The sequence below is a fragment of the Aegilops tauschii genome, chromosome 7 (assembly GCF_002575655.3).
Source record: "Aegilops tauschii subsp. strangulata cultivar AL8/78 chromosome 7, Aet v6.0, whole genome shotgun sequence".
Classification (NCBI taxonomy): Eukaryota; Viridiplantae; Streptophyta; class Magnoliopsida; order Poales; family Poaceae; genus Aegilops; species Aegilops tauschii.
In genome coordinates this window covers 227,497,828-227,516,470 of record NC_053041.3, presented here as the reverse complement: position 1 = coordinate 227,516,470, position 18,643 = coordinate 227,497,828, and positions in this window count along the sequence as shown.

The following is an 18,643-nucleotide window of genomic DNA, read 5'->3' as shown; positions in this document are numbered from 1 at the left end:
TCACGACCGGATGTTCATAGGACCACCAAAGTTCACATAAACGACGGACAACTTGAAACTACAGCTAAAACTTAAAATTTAATTGAAGAAAGCGGATCTTCGGCACTTCCGGGTCGGCTCCTTCCCCTTCCGGTCGTCGGCGCAGCTGTAGCCGTCGGCGGCTGGTGGAGGATCATCCGATTCGTCGAACAAGGAACCTCCGTCGTCGTCATCATCGGAGGAGAAGACGATGATGAGGCCCTTGAGGCACCGGATGGCCCGGTCTTGCTAGCGCTTGAGCTTCGCCAGCCGAGCGGCCTCCGTCGCCTTCTCCTTGACCTCACGCTCGGACTGCTCGATGGCAAGCCGGAGATCCTTCGCGTTCTTCCGGCGGAGCCGCCGAGCGTCCATCTCCGGCATCTTAAGCGACCGGCGGTAGACTCACGGGAGGAGCCGCTCATCCTCGTTGGGCTCCGTCGGTAACCTGCGACTGCGGCGGACAAAGCTTTCCGCCGCGTCCCTATCCCTTGCCCGCTGCCTCTCGTGGCGGGCGGCGCGTGCCTGCGACTCCGGCGTGCGTGTCTGGGCCGGCTGGGGAAGCACAAGCACCCACCGCTGCCCGCGTGGCAGGGGCAGACTGCGCAGCCTGCACAGAGCCAAGCGCGGGCCGGGAGGAGCCAACGCCGGCAGGGGAGAGGCGAGGCGGCCGATCTGGAGCGCCGGCAGGGGAGCGGCTGCCGGCGCTCGACATGATCACCGCAGTCGCTGGAGTCGTCGGAGTCGCCAGAGTGGATCGAATCGAAGGAATCATAGGGGAGAAGAAGAGACGGATCGAGAGTAGAGTGAGCTAGGGTTTCTGGATTGGGGATATTTGTGGAGATGGAGTGGGGTCGGGGCGGGCCGGGTCCGACGTGACGGACGTGCCCGGGCGCGCCCGTGCAGCCCCATATCCTTCCTATATTTGGGCTGGATATGAGGGCGCCAGATAGCCCTGGCGTTTGAGGCCCATTTATGGCGCCCGGCTGAGTCAGATTTTCGTGATCGGTCAGTGATCGGGCGGGCCGTCCGGACGTTTGAAATTGGTTTGGAACGCTTGAGTGTAGATGGTTTTAGGTATCATTATAAGTTGCATACCGTATGTCCCATGCTTTTTGTTTACTCGTGGGTTAGTCTATTCCAACATTTTTACCCGGAACTTTGGACGGTGGTGGTGCTGCTGGTAGTATAACGCTCAACCGGAACAAACTCTTCGGCATCAAACCCTCTCTCTCATTGGTTCTCAAGAAGGAGAATCTGCTCTCACACGAGGAACGAAGGTGATGCTCCTTGGACTCTAGTCCTAGTAGTATACTGCTTAACCGGAATAAACTTGAGCACTCTGCGGCACCAAACCCTCTGCTTATTGGTTATGAGCAAGGAGGTTTGTGCTCCTCTGACCAAAGGAACGAAGGTGCATGTGGATTACCCGGCCGTCTTCACCAACCTTCAATACAGTACAGTACCACCACCCATCATTGTTTGTTTGTTTCTTTGTTCTTCGACGGCATATCGCTGTCTGTTGCTGTACGTGAAACGGAACAAGAAGGGGACGGCAGAAGGTGTTGTTCACGGGTGGCTGCCGAACGGAGGGGCCGACCACGGGTCAACTGAAGACTGGACGAGGGTTTTCTTGCACCAATCCTGACGCACTGACATGACGCACGCCACCAAACGTGGCCAGCGACGATCAGCGACGATGGTCTCCGGGTTTCTAAGAGCTCGGCTTAGAGTAGAAACGAAATTCCTTCGTGCACGATCCTGCTGCACGACATCATAATCCAGCGGCCGGTGCCGATGTATGCGCGCATGTGTGGCCGGATATTTTTTAAGTACGTCTAGACATATCATAGCTTTATAAAAGTATCATAGCTTTATAAAAGGTAGAAGGTCTTTTATATAATTATAAGAAAACTAACACCCACTGCGAACAACGAGCGTAGCACACACCACACCCGAGAAAAACCAAGGACGGACACCACCACAAAGCAACCTACAACACCAAAGAGCCTATCCTAAGTTGGTACACAACACCGCGTCTCGACCAACGTCGATCACCTCCAAAGACCACAACTTCCGCAGAGCTTCTCTTGTCGACGCACCATCCACTCTGAGCGCCTAAGAGGAAGTGGCAAGTGGATGTCAGGGCTCAATCCAATCCCAAGAAGACGCCGTCTTGGACACACCGGCGACGGGCGTGCATAGCGCCGTCGAGGATCTAGGAAGGATAGCACCGAGCACCGGAGAAGAACAACGAGGAAGCAACCATGTCTCCAAACACCATGCTCCCAACGGAGGAACGACGTTGAGGACGCCGCCATCGTGCCGATCCACCACCGAATCGAGGGTTTCGCCCGAGACAACCATCAACTCCAAAAGAGCGAGGGAAATGACGAACACGCTTCGACAACGCCTCCAAAGAGGGGAATGACAACCACAAGTGCCACCGTCGCCGGCCCGGCAAAACCCGCGCAAGACTTTCATCCATGCATCGCACTTCACCACACCTCCAGGGATTGGTGGCACCGTCCAAGTAGCCTCAGCCGCCACCGCAGCACCTAGTCAATGTAGTCGCAAAGCCGAGAGCCGGCGACCGGCCGCACGCACGACAAGGGGAAAACACGGCCACAACACCAACACCTAGCCTGGACAAAGAACACAACCACCCCACTCCTCCGGCAAAGTCCAGGACCGCCCACGACGGCCATCGCCCACTCCAAGGGACAGCCTTGCAACGGCTAGATCTGCCTCACCACGAAAAACACCCAAGCCGGCACCACCCGGAGCGCACCGCCCTTCGCTACACCGCACATGGGTGACCGGCTGCTCGCTGCTCGCCAGAACTCCATTCTGGCCGAGCCATCACAGGGCCGTCACCCGCTTGACCGTGAGCTCACGCCGCCGCCTCCGGGCATCACCGGCTCCACCATAGACGCTCCACCGCACTGCTGCCGGTCCCCGTCAGGCCTGCCGCTCCACCATGCTCCAGTCGTCGCCCTCACATCCGACCAGATTGGATTTGGCCCGACCCGAACTTCACCGCGACGCGAAGCACCGCACTGGTTGCCAGCAGCGCGCCAAGGTCGACCAGTGGGCTCTGCCGCCTGCCTGTGTGCCTCGCCGAACCACGGCGCGCCGGCCACCGAGCTCGCCGTCAGGTCGAGGAGCAGGAGAAGCCCCCCGCTCCAGGAATGGGCGATGGAGATCCCGCCGACGGCGGCGGCGCGGAGGGAGAGGGGAGGGGGAGTCGAGGGCTGGTGATTAGGGTTCGAGCGCCCGGGTCACCCGCGGGGGGGGGGGGGGGGGGGCGACAAGAGGCTGAGAGAGGGGGTCTGCCCTTCTTTCGTGTGGCTGGATTTTGAACATCGTCTATGAGTCCTTCATATTTTGTCGTGCGTATAGGGCGTGTTTGGTTGCAGTTTGCAACAGTAGTTGCATTGCATGTCCATCTCCAGCCAGCCTGGTTCTTGAAATACAGCCTCATATGCAGCAGATGCAACATGTTTGGTTGTGTGCATCGCATGGAGGGGCACTTACCCCCCTGCTGTTTGGTTGTCGTTTTTGTGCATAGGGTGTGAGCAGATGCAAACTTCAGATGTTTGGTTGCAAACAACGTTTGTGTTCTGCTCACCCCATTCAAATGTGGTGGCCTTACCACCACATGATCAGCACAACAGCAAGATCAAACAAAGCAAGCAAGGAAATGACAGCAAACTTAACACAACAAGCAAGGAAATGACAACAAACTTAACTACATAGCATAAGTCTAGATTAATAGCAGGGGCATCCTCCTTCCCTGCTCCATGCCAGGGTGCTGCTCCTAGCAAAATATGAACATGTTCCCAGCACAAGTCTCGCCACACACCATAAAAGTTCAACACTAACACCTTACTTAACTTAACTACATAGCATGCTCGATGTCACCAACGCAGTTGTTCCTGCTGCAACGAAACCTGCACATGACCGAGGAGTCGTGGTTGTAGATCTGAACCTTCAGTCCGAGTCCTGAGGTGTGCACAACGACGAGGTCACCGGGGACGATCCGGTGGCGGTAGCAGAAGTAGTTACAGCCCCGGCCAAGCACCATGTGCCCCTCAAAGTTCTGGACCTGCACCCAGAACACGTACCGCTTGTTCGCCGACAGCCTGACCACGCGCGGGAGCCGCTTGATGACCAGCCAGGTGTTCATCACCTCCACGAACTTGCGAGGGATGACGATCATGGTGAGGTCCTTGTTGTCCTTGATCTGCTGGTAGAAGCGCAGCGGCTCCCGGCCCCCCTCCTCGTGGCCCTGCCTCAGAGATCGTCCCCTTGAACGAGGCAGGCTCGTGAAGGCGATCCTGCCAGGCAGGTCCACCGTCCTGAGCCACCTGTTCGTGGGGATGAAGTCCTCGGCGCCCTCAGCTCCGACCACCACCTAAGCTCCTCCACCTGCCACATCCCAGTCAGTCTTCAATATCTTGTCAGGTAAGATGACAAGTATTAGTGCACAAACTCTTTGCAAAATGGCACTAATCAGAGACATTTGCCCAAGAGAAAATGCCACTGATCAGTGCACAAACTCTTTGAGCAAATGCCACTTATCAATGGCATTTGCTGTTAGGCAAATGTCACTGATCAGTGGCACTGATCAGTGGACTTGCCCAACAGCAAGTGCCATTGATAAGTGGCCACTAATCAGTGGCATTTGTTTAACAGCAAGTGCCATTGATAAGTGGCATTTTGCCCAACAGCAAGTGCCATTGATAAGTGCCATAGGATCAATGCCACTTGTTGTTGGGAAAATGCCACTAATCAGTGGACTTGCCCAACAGCAAGTGCCAATGATCAATGGCATCTGCTTTTCTGCAACTGCCACTCATCAGTGCACTATCCTAAGCATGGAAACATCTAAAAATAGCAACAACAAGTGCCAATACAACCCATGTGCAGCCATGCACATTTTGCAGCATCCTAGAATGGTCCTACTACATGCACGTATAACAATCAACACAAACCCTAGCTTGAACATGTATGTTAGCAACATGAACAACAACATGAACAACAACATGAACATGATCCTAGCTTGAACATGAACATGCCATTTGCATGAACACACATCCTAGCAAGACCCTACCATGAACACAGATCCTAGCATTAACACGGATCCTAGGACACACTAGCAGTAGCAGAAGAAAATTATCCTAGGACACACACTGTACGAAACAAGAACAGATCGGTCCGATTGGATTCGATTGGGATCGCATCCAATCGGATCTACTCGAGTCCTATCGAATCCACTAACTACTAGCACATGCCTATGGATTAAACCCCTAATCTACATCTACGTGCAAGCATTGAGGGGGTTTGACTCACCGGAGCACGCGCAGTCGCAGCGAACCGAGGCCGGTGTAAAAACCCCGGCGGGAAGGAGAGAGGTGGCGGAGCAGAGGAGGAGCCGACCCTGGCGACGGCCTGTGGCATCGGCCCCGTGCTCATCGCCACGCCGGAGGTCGAGGAGGACGGCCCGCCGACAGGAGAAAACCCTTGGACGGGGGTCAAGAAAATCCCCCTGCCCAATGGGGTCCCAACAAGCGGCGGCTGACGGTGTCCTGGATTAGGGGGTACTCACCACGTCGTCTCCCGGTCAGTTGGATTGGGCCGAGGACCACATGGACGTTTGCTCATGGGCCAGTTCGGACAGCCGATGCATACACGAGGAAGATTCCACAAGACTTGGTGATCAAGACAAGGACTCCTCTCCACCGGCGTATTCGACTAGGACTCTTGTTATCCTAGGCCTCTGGTACATTATATAAGTCGAGGTCAGGCTAGCCGATAGATCATCATGACATTACTCATCATACCCTTAGGTCTTAGACCACAACATATGATCTCGAGGTAGATCAACTCTTGTAACCCTATATTCATCAAGATCAATCAAGCAGGAAGTAGGGTATTACCTCGATAGAGAGGGCCCGAACCTGGGTAAAACATCGTGTCCCCTGTCTCCTGTTACCCATCGATCCATGACGCACAGCTTGGGACCCCCTACCCGAGATCTGCCGGTTTTGACACCGGCAATGGTGCTTTCATTGAGAGCTCCGCTGTGTGGTCGACAAAAGGATCAATGGCTCGCCTGCAGATCAACTATGAAGTCGGCGTATTCGTCGCCACCTCGACTGGTCACCTTGGCTTGACCAAGGACTGTGCCCTGCCTCCAATCGTCATGTTCGGATGAGGGCCTTCATCAACATCAACTCCGATCTCTATCATGATCATGGAGGAATCACCCATGGAGCTCGGGGGCTCAACGTCAACATTGCCCTCGGGTGACCGTGTTGTTTTTTCGAACAGCGAACTTGTATCCGCTACCACCACCTCCTCGAGCATCGCTTTGATGATTCCTTCGGTGGAATTGTGCGGAATTGAGTCTACAACAACACTGTAAAATTTCATCGCGTTCCGATGGAGCAATCTCCGACGATCTCCGATATACCGGAGCCCTGTCAAATCTGGACGGGAATCTGGACGAGTTTGGAGAGTGGTGTCCAGCGTCTAGCTCGGACGTCCTTTGGAAGATCCAACCGTTGATCGGCTGCGGAATTCCTATATCTACTACCTCTCAAAATTTTAGCTCGATCCGACCGTCCAAACTCCGGGAACCTTCCGATTAGTGCATCACTTTTCGGATCTGTTTTCTGCGCAAATACGAATCCGACCTGAGTTCATCTTTCTTCATGAACGGGATATTGGACAACCTTTTAGGAAGAATCTCTTTGTAGGGTATTGTGTTTTGTTTTTGAACACATGCTCACAAATTTTGCTCCTTTTTGGAGGTACTCTTCACCATCACGCTGGTGTCAAACCAGTCCGGTAACATTGCTCCATGTCAGCCGGCCTGCGCTAGACAGATCGTCGCTTCATCGAGCCGAGCCTAACCTTATCGGATCATCAGCTCCGCAAGCCGAACAAGAGTTCGGCATCGCGAAGGCTAAGTCATCACCAACACCATCGCCCCACGGGTCAGGCGCGCCGACATCGCCACTCGGTCACTTCATCAATCCGGCATTGACCGCGTCACAAGTTATGACCAGCGTTGGCATGGCCGCACTGTTGCTTCTTCAAGCCGGTGTCCATCACGCCGAACTACTTCAACACCTCGGCTTACATGGCAGCTGCAACATCTCCTTACTGACTCGCTCCGTCATCTCGGCTAGAGCAGGGGCTTCGCCATCTCTTCATCAACCTACTCCGGAGACTTCGGCGTCACCAGCCGACCAGCTTCGTCACGTTAGCTGGACCGGGGGCTTTGCCTCGGCGAGCCAACCTTTGTCAGCATCATCGCCCGTCATGCAATGGGTGTGCGGATCAAGTCCCAATTTTGGGAGTAACCTTTCTTCATATTGCTAAATCAGGTGCTATTAATCCTAGTAATTTTTTCTTGCTTGGGTTTATTTTTCCTGAGGAATTATTACTCTGGTTTGTTTCATCATCTGTACACAGGTCTGTCAAAGGGTGGCCGCATTAACGACGATCGCGTGGTGGTTCGGTCAGTTTCCGTATACCGTTCGGCGAACGCCGCATTCGGAACTCGGACCGGCTTGTGAATTCAGGCTTTGCCACGCCTTCACCACGTCACGCCGATGCCCTGCATCGACATTGACTTTGGCGCCAGGCCTCATCTCTTTAAATAAATTATTTTTGCGAAAAGCAATTATGCAAGGATTTTATATATATTTATATTGTTCCTTTTGGACCGCACTATTTATGTGTATAGGTGATCGACTTTGACTGCATCACGCGTTCACTTCCGCAAGCCGACGTCGTCGTCCCAATCGGCATAAATGGGCTCGCGTGATCACCTTGTTGGTCGAATTGCCATACCGACATGTTTGGTTGCCTCGGGGACTTCGGCATCATTGAGAGAACTCTACCTCATCGAGTATTCGGCACACGAACCATATTTCTTTTATTACTCACTTTGCATAAATTATTAATTATGCAATATTTTTTTAATTTATTATTATTCCTATTATCTCCGGCTTGCACTATTTTCTGTGCACAGGTAAATGATCCGGGTCGGGCAGCGCTGTCACCTCGGCGTACCGACGTATCACGTCACCTCGGCTGGACTGGGGCTTCGTCATCACTTCATTAACCCACGCCGGGGACTTCGGTGTCACACTGTCGGCCTACATTGGCCGTGCTATGTCGCCACTTCAGAGTGCCGAGCTCTTCGCTCCGCCACCTCGGGACCGGCTTGGGGGCTGGGACACTGTCTCGCCGCAAGCTCGGGCCATGCATCAACACCGAGCACATTAACCAGCTAAGTCGCTTTCATGCTCAAAAACTTTCAGTTTTAAATTTTCTTCGGTTTGACCAAGCATTATACCTTTTTGGCAAAAAGTTGTATGTGAAAAACTTCCTTGTCAAAACTTTGTTTGTGACACACAAATTCAAATACCCCGTTTACTTGGGGGCTTCCTTTATGAAGCCTTTCCTCTTGCATATGATTATACTTGTATGGTTTTGTTCCTTGTTCGTGTATTACGCCACAATATGCACCATGTTGACTTAAGTGTTCCGCAAGCTGGGTTGCCTTGCTCGTGTGTTTACCCCTACATTCCCGATTGTTCAGCTAGGGAGTAAAGGGAGCACCTCTGCGATTGTCACGATCGGGTCATCCGAGCTCGGACCTCAGACTGGGTGAAGCCGAAAGCTAGCACTCTTATTGTTTTCAATCATGGTCGGCACACAACGGAACTCATGAGTACAAAAAATCTATTGCACAAGTCTCATAGTAACAATGAGCAACCGAAGAAAGGTATCGGTTGGGGTACTATTTTCTTTGAAGATGCTTCTTACACTTCGTCAGTAATATAGTATAAGTTCCCTGAGCGCGCTTTGTCTGTTACAGCCTTATGGCCTGGTTGCCTGGTTATCGGAAACACCGTCGATATTCTCGACAGGTGGAGTACATAACACTTTTCGGCCCTTGACCGAAGAGGGAGAAGCCGACGGTCGGTTAAGACGCGTTTAAAGTTCGGGTGAACACATATATGATATAAGTACTTCGGTACATACATTCATTATACATAAAATTCTTTTACCCAAGTCACATGGGGGCTCTTAAATTTATGTGAGCTGTTTAATAAGTGTTCTTCTTCTTAGTCATTGCAGAGTCTTTTTCTATCACTCCTTTTTTCGACACGAGTGTGTGGTCAATAGCCGGGGAGCCTAATTTCTCTCTCAAAGCCGCTAGAGTTTAGTTTGCTAAACTGGCCTAACGAGAAGTACTCCGCTTCGGGATAGGAGGTTGAAGCCGTAGGCTGACCCGCTTTAAGTCTTGAGATAGGTGTGTCGTGTTAAAGCACGACAGAAGCACAATTTTTCTTCTAAGACCAATTTTCGGATTGACACCGAACACTTTATCTAGTTCGACGTCAGGTTTTTACTGCAGTTTTTTGGTTTTCCAAGCCTATGGCACTTTTAAACTATTTGTGTGTTTCTAGCATAAGTCTCGCAGTGCAACTCCGGACACCTTTAGAGATTCGGCAAAAAACTTTTCGGATATTGCTATATATGCATCGGTTTCGAATTGTGACTTCGGTCAATAGTTGGGTTGCCCGGCTCCTGTGCTTGCCTCCTACGTTCCGCTTTATTCGGCTAGGTGTGCAAAGGGAGAACCACTGCGATTGTGCTTCTAGCTAGCATCGTTAAAGCACCTCAGTGGAGAATGCCGAAAACTGACTGTCACAATAAGCGCAAACTGGTCAACGATCCGATGACTGTGTTAAACTATAACATCGATAGAGGTCACCCCATGTTAAATGACGGGCCGTTCATAACATTGGCCTAAGTGTTTACGGCTTGACCTCGGCTGTCGCCGAACACTAAATGGGGGCTCATAGCTAGCTTCCCCATTTTAAAGCTCCTATGACTACGTGAAAGTTATAAAACCCGCATATCTGATTGCCTCATTTCCGCTAACACAATCTCCTTCGGGCAACGAGACGTCAGTTAGGGGTTGATTTGTTATTACGGAAACACCCTGTGTAGCATCTACAAGGGGGTGGAAGCCGACGATGGGCCACTTTCAACTGATAAACGGTCGCAACAGAGTCAAAATAAACATATCCTTAGCGTTTGTATTCAATATACGAACGTTGCCTTCCATAATTCTCGTTATAAAGCCATAAATATGCATCAATTTGACTTAAGATTTTGGCCAAGCTGGGTTGCCTGGCTCCTGTGCTTACCCCTACGTTCCGGATTGTTCGGCTTGGCGGTAAAGGGAGCACCTCTGTGATTGTTACTACCGGGTCATTCGAGTTAGTACCTCAGACTGGGTGAAGCCGAAAGCTAGCAATCTTAAAGGATATAATTGGTCGACAACGACGGAAGTGAAAATTTTGGTTCATTTAGACCACAGAGTTCGGAAACTTTACCCGAACTAAATCCTCAATATTTTCCTCCCACATTGATTGGAGGTGAGGTTTCATGATCATGGTCAGCAGGACAACCCAAGGAAAGGAACCGATAGCGGGACTATTTTCTTTGGAAGATGCTGGGGATATTACCACTGGGCGTAAACCAGCCAGGAGTGGCCGGGTTAACCCCATAAGTAGTTCATCTATATCTGAATCCTAAGAAGACAGACGGTGACGCTTCATGAAGGCCCATGGCCCAAAGCCGGTTTAAGGCCTGTAGACACAAACCGGCATTGATATGTAAACTTGTGTTGTAAGATAAGAGTAGCAGAGACCGAGCCGGACACGATTATGAGCCGGCCTCGGAGTCTGTAAACCGACGGGCATCAACCCATGTATATAAGGGGACGACCCGGCGGCGGTTCAAGGACAACAGACAACAACTCGAGACTCAGGCAAAGCGTATTCGCTCCCTGGTCATTGAAACCCCATCAATTCCATCACAACTAGACGTAGGCTTTTACCTTCATCGTAAGGGGCCGAACTAGTATAAAACTCTCTCGCGTCCCTTTTCCGCTTTAACCCCTTTAAGCTAACCCGTAGCGATGGCTCCACGACTAAGTCCTTTCTCTAGGATATCTGCCGTGACAAAACCATGACAGTTGGCGCCCACCGTGGGGCTATCGCACGATGGTTTCAAGTTCTTGGAGGGCAACTTCGAGGGACTCAAGGGTTACGCTGTGGGCCGGATGACCAAGAGTCGTCGCGGCAAGCTCTACATCGACGATGCAGGCTGGGGCCCCGAGGCCGGCTCAATCGAGTACGGGTACCGGGTCACCTTTGGTGGCATACACGTTTTCATTGGCAAGATCGGCGAACCGGGCCCTGAGCCGGACATCTGCACCGACCTCGCCGAAATGGCTCAGCGTGCGAGATCTGCCCGGGTCAAGCCTGTCATGAAGCGTGCCTTCGTGGGAGTTATCCATGGAGGGGAATCTGAGGGTAGATCGGAATCTGGTGGTGAGACTGTCGTCTATTCCGGCGACGAGTCATCAACCGGAGAGACCGAGTCGTTATATCAGTTACAAGATGGCCGGATTGGGGGCTGTTCCGATGGCGACAGTATTCCGGACCCCTTTGATCTGCCAAACCGGGTTGCGATCTTCATGGCCGGTACGCAACCGGCGCTCCACTCTTCGACCGCAGCGGTGATGATTTCCGGATCAGCAGCGGCGGCAGCTGCCGGGGCAGGAGGCCCTGTGCGACCACCAGCTCAGGTTCTATCCGATTTGTTTGACGCATTGGCAATGCTGATGGCGGAGGTTAACCCAGCGGATTAGGATGCACACAATGCGGAAATCGCGAAAGTGAAAGATCAGATCACCCAGGCCAAAGCCGACTTAGCAGCTGAGGATACCAGGATAGCCGCGGAGCGGGCCGCTTTGGATGCACAAGCTTACCGGATTATGCTGGATCAGAGTGCGTCGAACGAAGTCCTGAAGAGGAGGCACCGATCTCGCCTGCCGCCGGTTTATGACGCTAGAAATCTCTTTAACACCGCAGGAGCAGGGACCACTAATCCACCGGTGGTAAACCGGGCGGAGGCACCTGGAGCAGGGGCACCGGTTCAGCCACGTTTGGTGGATCCGCCTCGTCAGAACAACATTGTGGCACCGCATGTCCCCACGCCACCGGGTCACTATTCTAATCCGATGGACAACATTGTCGCTGCCGCTTCACGGCTGGCGGCCATCTCGATCGAAGGCGATTCTCCAGTGGCGATCGAGACGCGTCGGGTTAAGGAGCTTCTTCAGACAACCTTGATTCAACAGGAGGCTTATTCATATAGTCGCGATCGGATTCATTCCACTCCCCCTCCAAGCTAGAGTTATAGCAGGCGTATGGATGAACCGGCGGTGTCAAGCAATGCGCGGAACCATGATCCGCCCCGTGGCAATAACCCGGCGGGTGGTGCTGGTGATGCTCAGGAGGTGGTGGACCGGGCTCGGACACGCAGAGAGGCCGAGTTAGCAGCGCAGCATGAAGCCCGTCAGCTTACTCCGGTTCGTCCAACCACATTGGTGGAACCAGGAGTTACCTCTAGTTCTTTGGGAGTGCCATGTCTTGTCCCAGCATTACGCAATGTGCGCCTGCCCAAGGATTTCAAGGGCCCGCGTAAGGTGCCGAATTACACCGCCGATTTATCCCCTGAAACATGGGTCGAAAGCTATGAGATGGCCATGGAGATGCTGGACGTAGATGATGTGGCATGTGCGAAGTACTTCACCATGATGCTAGAAGGGACGGCCCGCACTTGGCTAAAGAGCTTACCGGCTAATTCTATCAGGTCATGGGCCGAGTTGAGAGCCCGGTTTATTCAGAATTTCAAGGATACATGCAAGCAGCCCATGTCGATTGTGGACTTAGCTGCCTGTGTCTAGGAGGAAGGAGAGTCAACAACCCATTGGGTGCGCCGGGTTTCGGAGATTTTGCATTCATCAGACCGCATCAACGTCGACACCGCAGTTTTAACATTGGAAGGCAATTGCCGGTTTGAACCCCTGAAGTTGAAGTTGGGACGGCTCAAACGTCATTGTAATGACATGGGAACCCTCATGGCTGCACTGGTGAAGTATGCCGACTCTGATAGTACCAAGGATCCCGAGTCTGACGATGATAAGACAGGGAAGGGAAAGAAGAGCGGCAACGCCAAGGGGCAGCACCACAACCCGGCGGGCCATGGAAATGGTGGCAAGCGTAAAGCGGACCACGGTTTAGACTTTGTGGCTAACACTAATACACAGGACAAGGGCGAGCGGCGTAAGGGTAAACCGCCCCAGCGCGGTGGAAGGCCAAGTCCTAATCCGGACTGTTTGTCTTATCTGTTGAATCAGCCCTGTCCAAAGCATGGGACGAAGGAGGAACCGTCCACGCACCTCTGGAAAGATTGTTACATCATGCAAGAGTTCAAAAATTCTGATTCTTTCCGGTATGATCATGGACCAGGAGGCGGTTCGGGCCCCGAGTCTCATGGGCCGGGTTATGGTGGAGGAAATTCCGGTTCAGGCTTCCACGGTAATCAGGGTGGACATAACAATCAAGGTAATCAGGGTCCAAGGCGGCTATAATCATCAGGGCAATCAACAGCAGCAGCAGCAGTCGGGTTACCAGAGCAACCCGAAGCAGTTGAATAGTGGACAGTATCATGTCTTCACCACTAGCTTGGACAAGCGTGATCAGAAGCTTCATAAAAGGGCGGTGAATGCCGTTGAACCGGCGGTGCCCCGTTATTTGTGCTGGTCCGAGTAGCCAATTGTGTGGAGTAGAGAAGATCATCCGCCCCGGGTTGACAATCCAGGTCATCTGGCTCTGGTGGTGGCACCTCAGGTGGGAGGTTATAAGTTCACTAAGGTACTCATGGATGGAGGGAGTAGTATCAATATCCTTTATTATGAAACTTTCCGTCGCATGGGGTTAACAGATAAAAATCTTAAACCGTCCAATACGGTGTTCCATGGTGTGGTGCCTGGTAAGTCGGCATATCCTGTTGGTAAGATAGCTCTGGAGGTGGCTTTTGGAGATGAGCATGATTCAAGATCAGAGACCTTGACCTTTGAAGTAGTGAAAATCAGAAGCTCGTATCATGCCAGATTTGGACGGCCAGCTTATGCTAAGTTTATGGCACGGCCTTGTTATGTCTATCTGCAGCTCAAGATGCCGGGTCACAAGGGAACTATAACCGTGCATGGGAGCCGCAAGATTGCTCTGGAGTGTGAAGAAGGTGATGCATGTTATGCTGAGTCGGTTTGTGCAACAGAAGAGTTGAAGATTTACAAGGACAATGTTGATCCGGCAGATATGACTTCATTGAAGAAACCAACTACAGAGCATGATCCGGCCCTGAAGTTTAAATCGGCTGATGAAACTAAGCTTGTTGACTTTGTGCCTGGCGATTCATCCAAGCAGTTCAGCATCAGCGCTAACTTGGATCCAAAATAGGAAAGCGCGCTCATCGAGTTCACCCATGAGAATCGGGACATCTTTGCATGGAAGCCTTCTGACATGCCAGGTGTACCGAGAGAACTCGCTGAGCACACTCTCAATGTTGATCCCAAGTATAAACCGGTCAGGTAGTTTCTCCGCCGGTTCAATGAAGAAAGACGCAAAGCTATTGGAGAAGAAGTAGCCAGGCTCTTGGCGGCTGGATTTATTGTTGAAGTATTCCATCCTGAGTGGTTGGCTAATCCGGTGCTGGTCCTCAAGAAGAATGGCACTTGGCGTATGTGTGTGGACTACACAGATCTCAACAAAGCTTGTCCAGCAGATCCTTTTGCCCTTCCCCGTATTGATCAAATTATTGATGCTACGGCGGGTTGTGAGCGTTTAAGTTTTTTGGATGCATATTCTGGTTATTATCAGATCAAAATGGCAGTTAAGGACCAGGAGAAGACAACCTTCATAACTCCCTTTGGAGCCTTCTGCTATGTGTCCATGCCCTTTGGGCTCAAGAGTGCCCAGGCGACTTATCAAAGGTGTGTGCAGAATTGTCTGGACAAACAGATCGGCCGCAACGTTCACGCCTATGTGGATGATATTGTGGTAAAATCAAGGAAGAAGGAGACATTGATTGATGACTTGAAGGAAACCTTTGATAACCAGCCGGTTTATAAAATAATGCTTAATCCGGCCAAGTGTGTCTTTGGTGTACCTGCAGGCAAGCTCTTGGGCTTTTTGGTGTCTAACAGGAGCATTGAAGCTAATCCGGAAAAAATCAAAGCCATCACCTCCTTGGCTAAACCGAAGTGTATCAATGATGTTCAACGCCTGGCAGGCCGGATTGCCGCATTGAGCCGGTTTGTCAGTCGCCTTGGTGAGAAGGCCACCCCTTTATATCAGATGTTGAAGAAAATGGATAACTTCGTCTGGAGTGACGCTGCTAATGAAGCATTTGAGGACTTAAAGCGGCAGCTAATGTGGCAGCTAATGCTCGGGCTGTTAGTGTGGCTATTGTGGTGGAGCGCAAGGAGGCAGGAAAGGAATATCCGGTTCAGCGGCCGGTTTACTATATCAGTGAGGTACTTATTGAGTCCAAGCAGAGGTACCCGCATTGGCAAAAATTGGTGTATGGGGTTTTCATGGCAAGCCGGAAGCTTAAGCAGTATTTCCAAGGTCATCCCATCACGGTGGTCAGCTCTGCTCCTTTGGGGGATATAATCTAGAACAGTGAAGCAACTGGTCGGATTGCTAAGTGGGCTATTGAGCTCGGGCCTCACGGGTTGAAATACATACCCCGAACGGTGATCAAATCTCAGGCACTTGTGGATTTCATCAATGATTGGACAGAATTACAGGCGCCAGAGGAGAAGCCGGATCACACTTATTAGACTATTCATTTTGATGGGTCCAGGCAATTGGAGGGCTCAGGGGCTGGAGTCGTATTAACTTCCCCACGAGGTGATAAGTTTTGTTATGTTCTCCGTTTAATGTTCCCTTGCACTAACAATGCAGCTGAATATGAGGCTTTACTCCATGGTCTTCGGATGGCTAAGGAGATGAACCTAAGCCGAGTTAAGTGCTTCGGTGACTCGGATCTGGTGGCTCAACAAGTGTCCGGCACTTGGGATTCCAAGGACCCACTAATGGCAGCATATCGTTGTGAGGTGGATATTGTTGCAGGTCACTTTAAAGGTTATCAGGTTGATCACGTGGACCGGCGGAAGAATGAAGCGGCGGACGCTTTAAGCCGCCTGGGTTGCCAACGTAAACCGGTTCCACCTAATGTCTTCCTGGATGTTTTGCATAATCCGTCCGTCAAGCTCCCTGGTGAAGAGGATTTGGCTGTTGCTGATCCGGAGGTCCAGTTGGTGGCGGCTCTTCATGTTATCCCGGATTGGACGGTTCCATATTTGGCGTATATAAACCGGGGCGAGTTACCAGAGGATGAAACTTTGGCCAGGCAGATAACCCGGCGGTCCAAGTCCATGACTATTATCAATGGAGAGTTACATCATTGCAGTGTAACAGGGGCGTTTCAACGCTGTGTGTCTCCCGAGGAAGGCCGTGAAATTTTGTGTGAGATCCATGAAGGAGATTGTCGTCACCCCGCCGGTTCAAAATCTTTGATGGCCAAGGCGTTTGGTCACGGTTTCTATTGGTTGACAGCTCATGCTGATGCCGAGGACTTGGTCAAAAGATGTGATGAATGTCAGAAATTCTCAAGGCGCGCTCATGTACCGGCTCAAGAATTGAGGATGATTCCAATCACCTGGCCATTTGCAACTTGGGGGCTGGATATGGTTGGGCCTTTCAAGAGGTCCAAGGACAAGAAGACCCACCTTTTGGTGGCGGTTGATAAGTTCACAAAGTGGGTGGAGGCAGAGCCAGTTAGTAAGTGTGACGCAGCCACGGCGGTTCAATTCATCAAAAAGGTGATCTTCCAGTTTGGCTTTCCACACAACATTATAACAGACAATGGTACCAATCTGTCAAAGGGTGCCATGAAGGAGTTTTGTCAACGTGAGCACATCCGTCTTGACGTATCATCAGTGGCTCACCCCGAGTCCAATGGTCAAGCGGAGAGGGCCAATCAAGAGATCTTGAGAGGCATCAAACCCCGGCTTATGGTTCCTTTGCAACGGACGCCGGGTTGTTGGGTTGAGGAGCTACCTTCAGTGTTATGGAGCATCAATACCACACCCAACAGATCGACAGGATATACACCGTTCTTCATGGTTTATGGAGCGGAAGCGGTTCTTCCTAGTGACATCCGTCATGACTCACCTCGTGTAGCGGCATACGTTGAAGCTGACAGCGAGAAGGCACGGCAGGAAGCTCTTGACCTGTTAGATGAGGAGCGTGACATGGCGGCAGCCCGTTCGGTGATTTATCAGCAAGATCTGCGTCGTTATCATAGCCGCCGGGTTAGAACCAGAACCTTTCAAGGAGATTTGGTGCTTCGACTCATCCAGGATCAGACGGATATGCACAAGCTATCCCCCCTTGGGAAGGACCTTTTGTGGTCAGCAAGAATCTGCACAACGGGTCATACTACCTAATCGATGTTCGAGAGCGCAAAGACTCACGTAAATCGGAGGAGGAGACCAACCGGCCGTGGAATATTGCTCATCTTCGGCTCTACTATACTTGAGCTACAGGCTCTGCTTAAGTACATATTATGACATTGCATATATTATGATCAATATAATAAACCGGAACCTCAGTTAAAGCGGGGTATGTGTTGTTTTCTTACATCATGTGTGGTTACATGGAGCTTACAAAGCAGCGTCCGGTTTACCCCTTGATTTAGCTTCTCAAGGCTTGATATTAGATCACTTGGGGGCTTGGTCGTATCCGAACCATAGCTACACCTCTTGATCGGCGTAATGCCACAGCATCACTTGGGGGCTTGGTCGAACCCGAACCATAGCTACACCTCTTGATCGGCGTAATGCCACAGCATCACTTGGGGGCTTGGTCGAACCCGAACCATAGATACACCTCTTGGTCGGCGTAATGCCACAGCATCACTTGGGGGCTTGGTCGAACCCGAACCATAGCTACACCTCTTGATCGGCGTAATGCCACAGCATCACTTGGGGGCTTGGTCGTATCCGAACCATAACTACACCTCTTGATCGGCGCAATGCCACAGCATCACTTGGGGACTTGGTCAAACCCGAACCATAGCTACACCTCTTGATCGGCGTAATGCCACATCATCACTTGGGGGCTTGGTCGAACCCGAACCATAGCTACACCTCTTGATCAAATTTGGGGCCTGGCAGCCCGTGAAAAGCCTCAACTACAACGGTTTTTATTTGCCTTTTGCTGAGTTTTCTTTGTTTTCATAAGATTTGTGATGTTTTCAAACCGGTGTTTATCAACCCGGTTAGACTGTCAACTACAAGTTGTCAGTACATGATCAAGTTATAATCCGGAGACTATCAGCCCGTTCTGGTTTTGACTCATAGTCACTAGTATGGAGTAAACCGGTGTTTATCACAACCCGAAACGGTTTTATTGTAAACCGGCATCATATAACACGAGTTACTTTTACTTCGGATTAGGGTTATTACCCCCATTACAAGGTTGGTCAGCCAACACTTTGCCTAAAGGTAACAGGTATCATGTATTTCCATATTTGGTTATCTTTTACAACCTTGGTCATATATATATTTGGGTATCATGACCCGCCCGGTGATAAATCGCCAGGGCGC